The 12518-nt window shown below is 44.5% G+C and overlaps 1 protein-coding gene across 3 annotated transcripts in view; it reads right to left on the bottom strand.

Moving 5' to 3' along the window:
* Positions 1 to 12518, bottom strand: part of AKAP11 (A-kinase anchoring protein 11) — a 71039-nt gene that overhangs the window by 7590 nt on the left and 50931 nt on the right. The window lies entirely within an intron of this gene.

Here is a 12518-nt window from a genome sequence, read left to right as displayed (position 1 = left end):
GCTGCTTATGACAGGAGGGGGAGGAGTCTGACTAGTCCAGGAATATTAGTCTTAGTAATAAATCCTTCACAGTTCGTAAACAACAGCACGCACGCTGACAAGTGACACATATCTGAATTCTGTGTTTCGGCCTCTATCTCCTGCTGTCTTCAGATTACATAGCAAAAAACCTGCTGATAGATTCCCTTTAAAAAAAGTAAAGAATAATCGGACAGCATTCAGATGCCATCTGTGAGCTTGAGTAATCATCGGGGGGGGGGTGTTTGTTTCTTTGTACAGCCAAGAAAAATGATAAGTACTTACGGGTAATTTGATTTTCCAGATCCATGACAGCACCGGTACATGAGAGATGGTCCCGCCCCCAAGAACAGGAAACCTGCATAGGAGATAAAAGATGGGGGCGGCACCTCTCTCCTCAGTTTGTTTACAGAGAATGTAAGGTAACCGCTATGTTAGTTTTAGGCATATAAAAATTTATATTTAACTCTAAGACTATTTATCTATTGTTATGTTAAGTGGTTATTTCCCCATCTTTCATTTGTGTCTTTTTTTTTTTTTTTTTTTTATGAATTTTTTTTTTTTTTTTTTGTGAATCACACACCATCACCAAGATAGGGCGGGAACTAGAGCGGTGCTGTCATGGATCTGGAAAATCAAATTACCCGTAAGTAATTATCATTTTTTCCCTTCCCCATGACAGCACCGGTACATGAGAGGAAGAAATAGAAGGAACCTCTAGGGTGGGACAACAGCAGATAGTACTTTCCTACCAAAGGCAAGATCTGATAGCCCCAGATTCAACCTATAATGGCGGAAGAAAGTAGAGGGTGAAGACCATACTGCTGCATTACAGATTTGCTCTATCGATGCATTTGCCCTCTCTGCCCAAGATGTGGAAATAGCCCTGGTAGAGTGGGCCGTAACACCAGGTGGAGGGACCTGTCCCGAAGAGGAATAGGAAAGTGATATAGCCATACGGAGCCAACGTGCAATAGTCGATTTTGTGGCCTTTTTTCCCCTGTTTGCCCCCTGAAAGGAGACAAAAAGGGCTGAAGACTGTCGCCATGGTTTTGTCACTTCTATATATTGAAGAAGGCAACGTCTGACGTCCAAGCAATGGAAGGTTTCTTCTCCCTGGGATTTTGGATTGGCACAGAATGAAGGCAAGATTATCTCCTGGTCCCTGTGAAATTTCGAGTTGACCTTAGGTAAAAAGGCCGGATCAGATTTTATAATTACCCTATCCTCCAGAATTTCCGTATACGGAGGGTCAATAGGTATAGCCTGAAGCTCACTAATGCGTCTGGCTGAGGTAAGGGCAATCAGGAGAACTGTTTTTAGAGTTAGCGCTTTTTCCGATATGGAGGAAAGAGGCTCAAAGGGAGAGGAGGTCAAGGCGTTTAAAACTAAATTTAAATCCCAGGGAGCGACCTTTGGACGAGGTTTGAATGGCCTGGCTGTAAAGGAGGCCCGAATGAACCTACACACCCAGGGGTGATCAGCCAATTTTTGGTCAAACAAGGCGCCAAGCGCCGAGACTTGCACTTTTAGAGTGCTGGTAGATAATCCCCTCTCCAGACCCTTTTGGAGAAACTCTAGGATTTCAGATATAGGGACCTTCTGAACGGTATCAGTTATCCCTCGGCCTGAGAATTCTAAAAATTTTCCCCATACCTTTTGGTATTTATCAGTTGTGACTTTTTTTCTACTGGACAGTAGAGTAGTAATTAACGGATCCGAGAACCCCTTTGCTAGCAGAAGTCCCCTCTCAAGTTCCAAGCAGTGAGGTGTAGGCTGTGAACCTGAGGATGTGTCACCGGACCCTGGTGCAGAAGGTCTGGGACCTCTGGAAGTATCCACGGGTCCGAGATGGACATACGTCTGAGCCAAGTGAACCAAGCTCTCTTTGGCCAGAAGGGTGCGATTAAGATTATGCGTGATTTCTCTTCTCGGATCTTCTTCAGGACTGTAGGGATCAATGGGATCGGGGGAAACGCATAGGCTAGTTGGAATTTCCATTGGTGTAGTAACGCATCTACTCCTTCCGGGTTCTCTTTCGGGTTTAGAGAGTAGAACCTTTTTACTTTTCGATTCTGCCTTGTGGAAAAAAGATCCACTTGAGGAAGCCCCCAGACTGCACAGATTTCTCCAAATATTCTTTGATTTAGCGACCACTCGCCCTGGTGCAGGACGTGACGACTCAGAAAATCTGCGACAAAGTTCTCCGACCCCTTTAAGTGTGTACTTGTGAGGGATAAAAGGTGGTTTTCGGCCCAAAGAAATAATCTTCCTGCTTCTTCCATTAGGGAACTTGATCTGGTTCCTCCCTGTCGATTTATATACGACACCGTTGTGCTGTTGTCGGACAATACTACTAAATGTTTTCCTTTGAGGTCTTCTTCTGATTGAAGAATTGCTTGCCTTACTGCTGTCAATTCCCTCAGGTTTGAGGAGGCTGATTGCATCTGTGGATCCCATAGACCCTGTAGGATCCGATCTGATAGGTGTGCTCCCCAACCTAACGGGCTCGCATCCGTGGTCAGTACCACCGGATTCTGGATTGACCATGGGACCCCTTTTTTTAGATTCCCGGAATCTAGCCACCAGCTTAGAGAGTCCCGGACATGTTGTGACAATACGATTTTTCGGTTTAGATTGTAGGGTATTCTTGTTTGTTCTGACAGGATCTCCCACTGTAGGTCTCTTGAATGAAGTTGTGCCCATTGGACCGCCGGAATTGTTGCAGTAAGCATGCCTAGGAGAGACATGGCTTCCCTCACCGAGACGTATTGGGCCACCTGTATTTGTGTTATTCTTTGTTTTATGACCTCGATTTTCCTGTCTGGAAGGATACAGATCTGTTTGATTGAATTTAATTGGATCCCCAGGAACTCCTGTATCTGGGCCGGAATCAATCTTGATTTTTTTAAGTTTATTATCCACCCTAGTTTGGTTAGTAGCTCTCGTACTGTCGTAACTGCTTTTATGCAATCTTCTTGATTGTCTGCTATCAAGAGGAAATCGTCTAAATAGGGCACTAGCAGAATGTTTTCTCTCCTTACGAAGGATGCTACTTCCGAAATTATTTTTGTAAAAATACGAGGAGCTACCGATACCCCAAAGGGGAGACATTGGTATTGTAGATGGGTGTAGACCTGCCCCAGCTGCACAACCAACCTCAGGAATTGTTGATGCTCTCTGCTGATTGGCACATGATAATAGGCATCGGTAAGGTCTATCACTGCCATATAACATCCTGGATACAGCAGTTTTACCGCCGTTCTCAGAGTCTCCATTTTGAATTTTTCTACTCGGATGAATTTGTTCAATTCTTTTAGATTGAAAATAGTTCTTAAAGATCCATCCGGTTTTGGAGTGAGGAAAAGGGTGCTGTAAAATCCCCTTCCTATTTCCTGTGAAGGTACTCTTACCAGGACTTTCTTGTCTAGAAGAAGACGAACTTCTTTTTCGAGAACTAACTGGTTCTTTTTGGCCACCCGAGTAACTTTTATTCGGTGGGGAGGAAGGGAGATGAAATTTAACCGTAGACCGTCTGATAACAAGTTGATTATCCATTGGGACGGCTGTAAGGTTACCCACTGATGGACAAAAAACCGTAACCTTCCTCCCACCTGGAATATGGCGTCATTGTTTAGGATCTGGTTTTGGGGGTTTATTGAAAAGAAAACCTCTTTCTCTTTTCTCACCCCAGGGTTTCCCCCGTGTGGTTCTATCCGTTGGGCGGCCTCGGCCCCTACCTGATCCTCGAAAGGACCGACGATTGTCATACCAACGTCGTCTAAAGAAGGGAGGTGGAGGGAAGTGTTTTTTCTTGTCCGCCGCTTTTTCTAAAATCTCATCTAAAGCGCTGCCGAATAAATATTGGCCCTCACAGGGGACTGCACAGAGCTTTACTTTGGATTGGAAATCAGCATTCCAGTTCTTTAACCATAGCGCCCTTCTTCCTGAATTTGAAAGGGCACTAGCCCGGGCAGCAAACCGCACAGAATCAATGGCCGCGTCCGCCAGGAATCCCGCTGCATTTTGAAGTGGAGGGATGACTTCTAGAAGTCTGTCTCTTGGACATTTGTTTTTTATTTGGTCGCTAAGTTCCTCCAGCCATTTAACCATGGCACGGGCAGTACAAGTAGCCGCTACCCCAGGTTTAAACGCCCAAGTTGAGGCCTCCCAGGTTGATTTTAGAAAGGCATCTGCCTTTTTATCTAGGGGGTCTTTTAGGGCCCCCATGTCCTCGAAGGGAAGTGCTATGCCCCTGGAGGTACTTGCGATCGCCGCGTCCAACCTAGGCGCCTTTTCCCATTTCTCGCAAACTTCCTCACTAAAGGGATATTTACGTTTTAAGGCCTGGGGAACTGAAATCTTTTTATTCGTTTTTTTCCATTCTTTTTTGATGAGATTTAGAATGTTATCATGAAACGGGAAAACTTTTCGTTTCTTATCCTCCAAATTACTGAACATAGAGTCCTGAACCGTTTGCTTCTCTTTTGGCGTCTCAACCCCCAGGGTGGACCTGACCAGTTTTAGCAACTTCCCCACATCTTCTGATAACACATAAGGCCGGCCACACTCTTCATCTGAAGAGTCCAGGTCCGAACCCTCGTCGGGCGGAAGCTCACCCAGTTCACCCTCGGATTCTACATCAGATGCCTGGGCAGACATAGAGGGCGGGTTTACGGAGCTCTGCAACCCATGTTGTTTTAACTGCTCCTTTACAGTGCTTTGTACTTCGCTTCTAACAATATCTTTTATATTCTGAAGCAAAGATGATGACTCTTCAGACACAGTTTTTTCTATGCATGAACGGCACATACGCTTTTCATACGTTTTGGGGAGGCTTCTATCACAGAGTGCACATACTTTATGCTTTTGTTTAGAGGTGACTTTTCTTCCCTGCATATACACAAAAACACAGTGTCACTGATATGTTTTTTGCCTTACAAAGGCACTCACCCACCGGACCCTTAGTACCACGACAGGCTGTGGGATTTCAGCTGGGATCGTCGATTCCTTCGGATCTGCCATCCTGCAGGAGACTGTTCCCAGCGCCAGCTTGCCGCCTTGCCGTTTTAAATATGGCGGCCCCGGAAGCGGTGTGTGCGTCTCTGAACTTTCTCCCCCCCGGGGAGTGTCAGCACACCGCTTCCTCAGCGTGTAGCGTCACTTCCGGTTCAATCCCGGAAGTTCCCCCATTCAGTCGGCGCCAGCGTCGTGATGGGTACGCTCACTTTTTCTCCCTCGGCCCAGCCTCCGGCCAGGAGCGGACGCCGGGGAGTCCCCAGTGGGAAAGACGCATCTGCAGCTTTTTCCAGGTATGGAGGCGACGCGCACACGCCGCCACCGCTGCTCCCACCGTGGACCTCGGTCAGAGACCGGCAAAGCAAGGGAGACCTCTCCCCATGCAGCACCGCAGGTTCCCCGCAAGAACAGGAAACCAAAACTGAGGAGAGAGGTGCCGCCCCCATCTTTTATCTCCTATGCAGGTTTCCTGTTCTTGGGGGCGGGACCATCTCTCATGTACCGGTGCTGTCATGGGGAAGGGAAAAAACTGATGATGATAAAAACTAACACACAGACATAACTGATGACACTCTGATAAAACACACTATGAAATATTTAAATATACTGCACACTCTATGGGTAATTCTATGCAAAGTATAGGATTTTATTCACATAACATCAGTAAGGGAGCAGAAACAATTTTATATGTACAGTGAGCGACCGAAACATTTTTGACGTTTCGACCCTCCCGAGTCTTACTCTTGGGCTATGTGCACACGTCAGGATTTCTTGCAGAAATTTCCTGACAAAAATTGGACATTTCTGCCAGAAATCCACATTTTTTTTTGGCCGGTTTTTACACTTTTTTTTTGCATTTTTTCCCCAATGCATTAAGTAGCGGGAAAAACGCGAAAAATCCGCAAAATTAATGAACATGCTGCTTTTTTTACCGCAATGCATATTTTTCGCGGAAAAAACGCATCATGTGAACAAAAATTGCGGAATGCATTTTAAATGATAGGATGCATATGTATGCATTTTTATAGCGTTTTTATCGCGCAAAAACGCGAAAAAAGGCGAAAATTCTTGAACGTGTGCACATACCCTTAAAGTCGCTAGAAAATAAACAGAAAAAGGTATAAATAACAACAAACATAAGCAATATTGCAAAAAAATGAAAAAATAATAAAATAAAATATCCACGTTGATTGCTGTGTGATTTAGCAAAAAACCATAGAACATAATAAGTACCAATTGATCACCATGAAAGAAAAAAAAGGAAATAAATCTGTAGTGAGGAAACCATTGGTATCCTTTAGTACCAAGGTATCTAGAAGAGGGATTTGTGTGGTATCGTAGTGGATGGTAAATTGTAGCTCAGAATAGATTGAATTAATTGATGCACTTCCGGTCCGGTGGGCGCCGCTGCTATTTATATTTCGGTGCCTCCTATCATACAGCATGCCACCAGCAGTAAGGCGCGGGAGCGCCGCTGAGACACATCAGCTACCAGGTAACTACCGCCACGCTACACTCATATCGGCACCTGAGGAACCATTGCGGGTTACATTAATCCTGACATTTACAACTCTGATTATGATACCATGGAGTTCGCATATTAATATAACCTAATGTCTGTGCCTCTGACTTATGTAAGGTCCCATACCCGATTGGACACTGTCTAAATCTATTTGATATCATTATCACTGCACATCAGGTACTTGTATGATAGTGCACACTCATGGGGATACCCCTTTCGTTATAATATACTATTATCTTATTATTTTCAACAGCAACCCCCACATCCCTTTGGGATTTTTTCAAAACTACATATTATTTCTGTTTTGCAGGTAACCCATTCCTCTCCGGGAAACCCTTTACCTTTATGGGTGCTTGTATTTTCCCATGTATGTTTGCACTTGCTTTGAGTATATGACTTTTTGGCATTCTACAATTTTACAATACAGTGGCTATTGGTACCCTTCGGACTCTATACACCTTTTCCTTGACTTTTGACTATTTTCTTTTTCTTCTTTCATGGTGATCATAGTTACATAGTTATTAAGGTTGAAGGAAGACTAAGTCCATCTAGTTCAACCCATAGCCTAACCTAACATGCCCTAACATGTTGATCCAGAGGAAGGCAAAAAAAACCCATGTGGCAAAGAGTAACTCCACCATGGGGAAAAAAATTCCTTCCCGACTCCACATACGGCAATCAGACTAGTTCCCTGGATCAACGCCCTATCAAGGAATCTAGTGTATATACCCTGTAACATTATACTTTTCCAGAAAGGTATCCAGTCCCCTCTTAAATTTAATTAATGAATCACTCATTACAACATCATACGGCAGAGAGTTCCATAGTCTCACTGCTCTTACAGTAAAGAATTCCGCGTCTGTTATTATGCTTAAACCTTTTTTCCTCCAGAAGTAGAGGATGCCCCCTTGTCCCTGTCACCGGTCTATGATTAAAAAGATCAGCAGAAAGGTCTTTGTACTGTCCCCTCATATATTTATACATTAAAATAAGATCACCCCTTAGTCTTCGTTTTTCCAAACTAAATAGCCCCAAGTGTAATAACCTATCTTGGTATTGCAGACCCCCCAGTCCTCTAATAACCTTGGCCGCGCTTCTCTGCACCCGCTCTAGTTCAGCTATGCCTTTCTTATACACCGGAGACCAGAACTGTGCACAGTATTCTAAGTGTGGTCGCACTAGTGACTTGTATAGAGGTAAAATTATGTTCTCCTCATGAGCATCTATGCCTCTTTTAATACATCCCATTATTTTATTTGCCTTTGTAGCAGCTGCCTGACACTGGCCACTGAATATGAGTTTGTCATCCACCCATATACCCAGGTCTTTTTCATTGACGGTTTTGCCCAGAGTTTTAGAATTAAGCACATAGTTATACATCTTATTACTTCTACCCAAGTGCATGACCTTACATTTATCCCCATTAAAGCTCATTTGCCATTTATCAGCCCAAGCTTCTAGTTTACATAAATCATCCTGTAATATAAAATTGTCCTCCCCTGTATTGATTACCCTGCAGAGTTTAGTGTCATCTGCAAATATTGAAATTCTACTCTGAATGCCCCCTACAAGGTCATTAATAAAGATGTTAAAAAGAAGAGGGCCCAATACTGACCCCTGTGGTACCCCACTGCTAACCGCAACCCAGTCCGAGTGTGCTCCATTAATAACCACCCTTTGTTTCCTATCCCTGAGCCAGCTCTCAACCCACTTACACATATTTTCCCCTATCCCCATTACTCTCATTTTATGTAACAACCTTTTGTGTGGCACCGTATCAAAAGCTTTGGAAAAGTCCATATACACTACGTCCACTGGGTTCCCTTGGTCCAGTCCGGAACTTACCTCTTCATAGAAGCTGATCAAATTAGTCTGACATGAACGGTCCCTAGTAAACCCGTGCTGATACTGGGTCATGAGGTTATTCCTCTTCAGATACTCCAGTATAGCATCCCTTAGAATGCCCTCCAGGATTTTACCCACAGTAGAGGTTAAGCTTACTGGCCTATAATTACCGAGTTCAGTTTTTGCCCCTTTTTTGAATATTGGCACCACATTTGCTATACGCCAGTCCTGTGGTACAGACCCTGCTATTATGGAGTCTTTAAAGATTAAAAATAATGGTCTATCAATGACTGTACTTAGTTCCTGCAGTACTCGGGGGTGTATCTCATCCGGGCCCGGAGATTTGTCAATTTTAGTTATTTTTAGACGCCGCTGTACTTCCTGCTGGGTTAAGCAGGTGACATTTAATGGGGAATTTTTATCACTAGTCATTTTGTCTGCCATGGGATTTTCTTTTGTAAATACTGATGAAAAAAAGTCATTTAGCATATTGGCTTTTTCCTCATCCTCATCCACCATTTCCCCCAGATTATTTTTAAAGGGGCCAACACTGTCATTTTTTAGTTTCTTACTATTTATATAGTTAAAGAATATTTTGGGATTATTTTTACTCTCTCTGGCAATGAGTCTCTCTGTCTCAATCTTTGCTGCCTTGATTTGCTTTTTACAGAATTTATTTAATTTTCTGTATTTATTTAATGCCTCCTCATTACCTACTTCCTTTAATTCTCTAAATGCTTTCTTTTTGTCCCTTATTGCGCCCCTTACAGCTCTATTTAGCCATATTGGTTTCCTCCTATTTGTAGTATGTTTATTCCCATACGGTATATACTGTGCACAGGTCCTATCCAGGATGCTAATAAACGTCTCCCATTTTCTTTGTGTATTTTTGTGTCTCAGGTTATCGTCCCAGTTAATTGCACCAAGATCCTCTCTCATCCGTTGGAAATTTGCCCTCCTGAAGTTTAGTGTCCGTGTAACCCCTCTACTACACATCTTATTAAAGGTTACATGAAAACTTATTATTTTGTGATCACTATTCCCCAAGTGACCCCCAACCCTTATATTTGATATGCGGTCTGGCCTGTTGGTTAATATTAGGTCTAGCAGTGCCCCCCTCCTTGTTGGGTCCTGAACCAGTTGTGAAAGGTAATTGTCTCTCATAGTTGTCAAAAACCGATTACCTTTGCTGGAACTGCAGGTTTCTGTTCCCCAATCTATTTCCGGGTAGTTGAAGTCCCCCATAATAATGACTTCTCCTTGAGTCGCAGCTTCATCTATTTGCTTTACGAGGATATTCTCCATTGCTTCCATTATTTTTGGAGATTTATAACAAATCCCTATCAGTAATTTATTATTTTTCCCCCTCCCCTTATCTCCACCCACAGGGACTCTACATTTTCATTAAATTCACATATATTATCACGCAGGATGGGTTTTAAGGTCGATTTTACATACAGACACACCCCTCCCCCTCGCTTATCTGTACGGTCATTTCTGAACAGGCTATAGCCCTGCAAGTTAACAGCCCAGTCATGGCTCTCATCCAGCCACGTCTCAGATATCCCCACCATGTCATAATTATGCTCCAACAACATTAGTTCTAATTCATCCATTTTGTTGGCGAGGCTTCTGGCATTAGTATACATGCACTTGATGTTACTCTCTGTACCTCTATTCTTTCTTAAATTACTAACTGTTCTAACCCCACCCCCCATGCCACCGCCACCCCCAACTTCCTTATTTGTGCCCAGGTCTCTATCTGCACTATCTTCCCCTCCTATAAAATGAATACCCTCCCCCCCAATCCCTAGTTTAAACACTCCTCCAACCTTCTAACCATTTTCTCCCCCAGCACAGCTGCCCCTTCCCCATTGAGGTGCAGCCCGTCCCTAGCGTAGAGCCTGTAGCCAACTGAGAAGTCGGCCCAGTTCTGCAGGAACCCAAACCCCTCCTTCCTACACCAATTCTTGAGCCACTTATTAACCTCCCTAATCTCCCGTTGCCTCTCTGGCGTGGCACGTGGTACAGGCAGTATTTCGGAAAATACCACGTTGGAGGTCCTTGCTTTCAGCTTGCAGCCTAATTCCCTGAAATCATCTTTAAGGACCTTCCACCTACCTCTAACTTTGTCATTTGTGCCAATGTGCACCATGACCGCTGGGTCCTCACCAGCCCCTCCCAGTAATCTGTCCACCCGATCAGCGATGTGTCGGACTCGAGCGCCAGGTAGGCAGCACACCGTCTGACGATCCCTGTCTTTGTGACAGATTGCCCTATCTGTTCCCCTAATAATTGAGTCCCCCACTACCAGCACCTGTCTGGCCTGCCCTGCTCTCCTATTTCCCTCCTTACTGGAGCAGTCACTCCTCCGGCTTTCAGAGGACATGCCTGGCTGCAGCAGTGCTACCCCTGTACTGGCACCCCCCTCATCTGCCAACTTAGCAAACTTATTGGGGTGTGAAAGATCAGGACTAGCCTCCCTGGCACTCTTCCCTCTACCCCGCTTCCTAACTGTCACCCAGCTAACTGCATCACTGTCCTGCAGCTCCATCCTACCATCCCCCTCCTCATCTATCCCATTGAGCGTCTGCTCTGTGAGCAGAAGACTCCTCTCCATATTGTCTATGGATCTCAGTGTTGCCAGCTGCACATTTAGATCCAGTATCTGGGTTTCCAAATGCACAACGTGCTCACATCTCGCACAGCAGTATGCACCCTCGACCGGCTGGTCAAGGACTGCATACATGTGGCAAGATGTACACTGGATGGCATTAACAATAGTGGAGCACATTTCCTAATGGGGATTGCACCACACAGAAACGTTAATTAAAAATAAATACAAAGTATTAATTAAAAAAAAAAAAAAAAAAAACAGAAGCAATTCCTCCCTTGGAAACTCCCTGATTCCAAAGTCACTGAATCACAAGTCACACACTTACCGCCGTTCACACTTACGCTCAGGTCACACTCAGCTCGCTCACACTCGCTGTGCTGAAGATTTATAGATTTCTTTTTTTCTCTCTATCTCCCCTCAACAGCAATCCACCTTGCTGTTCAGATGCACTTCCATGCACTTATTATGTTCTACGGTTTTTGGCTAAGGCTAGGTTCACATTGCGTTAGGGCAATCCGTTTAGCGCATAGCGCTAGCGGGTTGCGCTAACGCAATGCTTCCCTAGGGTCCGCGTTCGGTGTCCCCGCTAGCGCAGATCCCCGATCTGCACTAGCGAGGAACGGACCTCGGGCGCGCCGCAGACGCTGCAAGCAGCGTCCGAGGTCCGTCAGTCAAATGACGCGACATCGCTAGCGCACGCCCAATGTGGGCAGGCACTAGAGACGCGCTCACCATTACAAGCTATGGCGGCGTTAACAGACTACGTTAACACCGCGTTATGCCGCGGTGTAACGTAGTCCGTTAAACGCGGTCACATAACGCAATGTGACCCTAGCCTAAATCACACAGCAATCAACATGTGGATATTTTATTTTATTATTTTTTCTGCTTTGTTTATTTCATTTTTTGCAATATTGCTTATGTTTGTTGTTATTTATACCTGTTTCTGTTTACTTTCTAGCGACTTTAAGAGTAAGACTAGGGAGGGTCGAAACGTCAAAAATATTTCGGTCACTCACTGTACATATAAAATTGTTTCTGCTCCCTTACTGATGTTATGTGAATAAAATCCTATACTTTGCATATAATTATCCATAGAGTGTGTGGTGTATTTAAATATTTCATATTGTCAGGGAATTTTATAGTCCAATACACCAGCACCTCGCTCTTCTTGACTGAGTGCACACCATTATACTTTATCTACTGAATTAGACCTTAGACAGAATGTCCTAGATTAGATTGCTGAATACCAGTGTACTCTTAAGGCCCCGTCTCACTTAGCGATTTACCAACGATCACGACCAGCGATATGACCTGGCCGTGATCGTTGGTAAGTCGCTGTGTGGTCGCTGGGGAGCTGTCACACAGACCGCTCTCCCCAGCGACCAACGATCAGGGGAACGACTTCGGCATCGTTGAAACTGTCTTCAACGATGCCGAAGTCCCCCTGCAGCACCCGGGTAACCAGGGTAAACATCGGGTTACTAAGCGCAGGGC

Source organism: Ranitomeya variabilis, chromosome 3 (assembly GCF_051348905.1).
Source record: "Ranitomeya variabilis isolate aRanVar5 chromosome 3, aRanVar5.hap1, whole genome shotgun sequence".
NCBI lineage: Eukaryota > Metazoa > Chordata > Amphibia > Anura > Dendrobatidae > Ranitomeya > Ranitomeya variabilis.
This window is presented reverse-complemented; position numbering and strand designations above follow the sequence as displayed.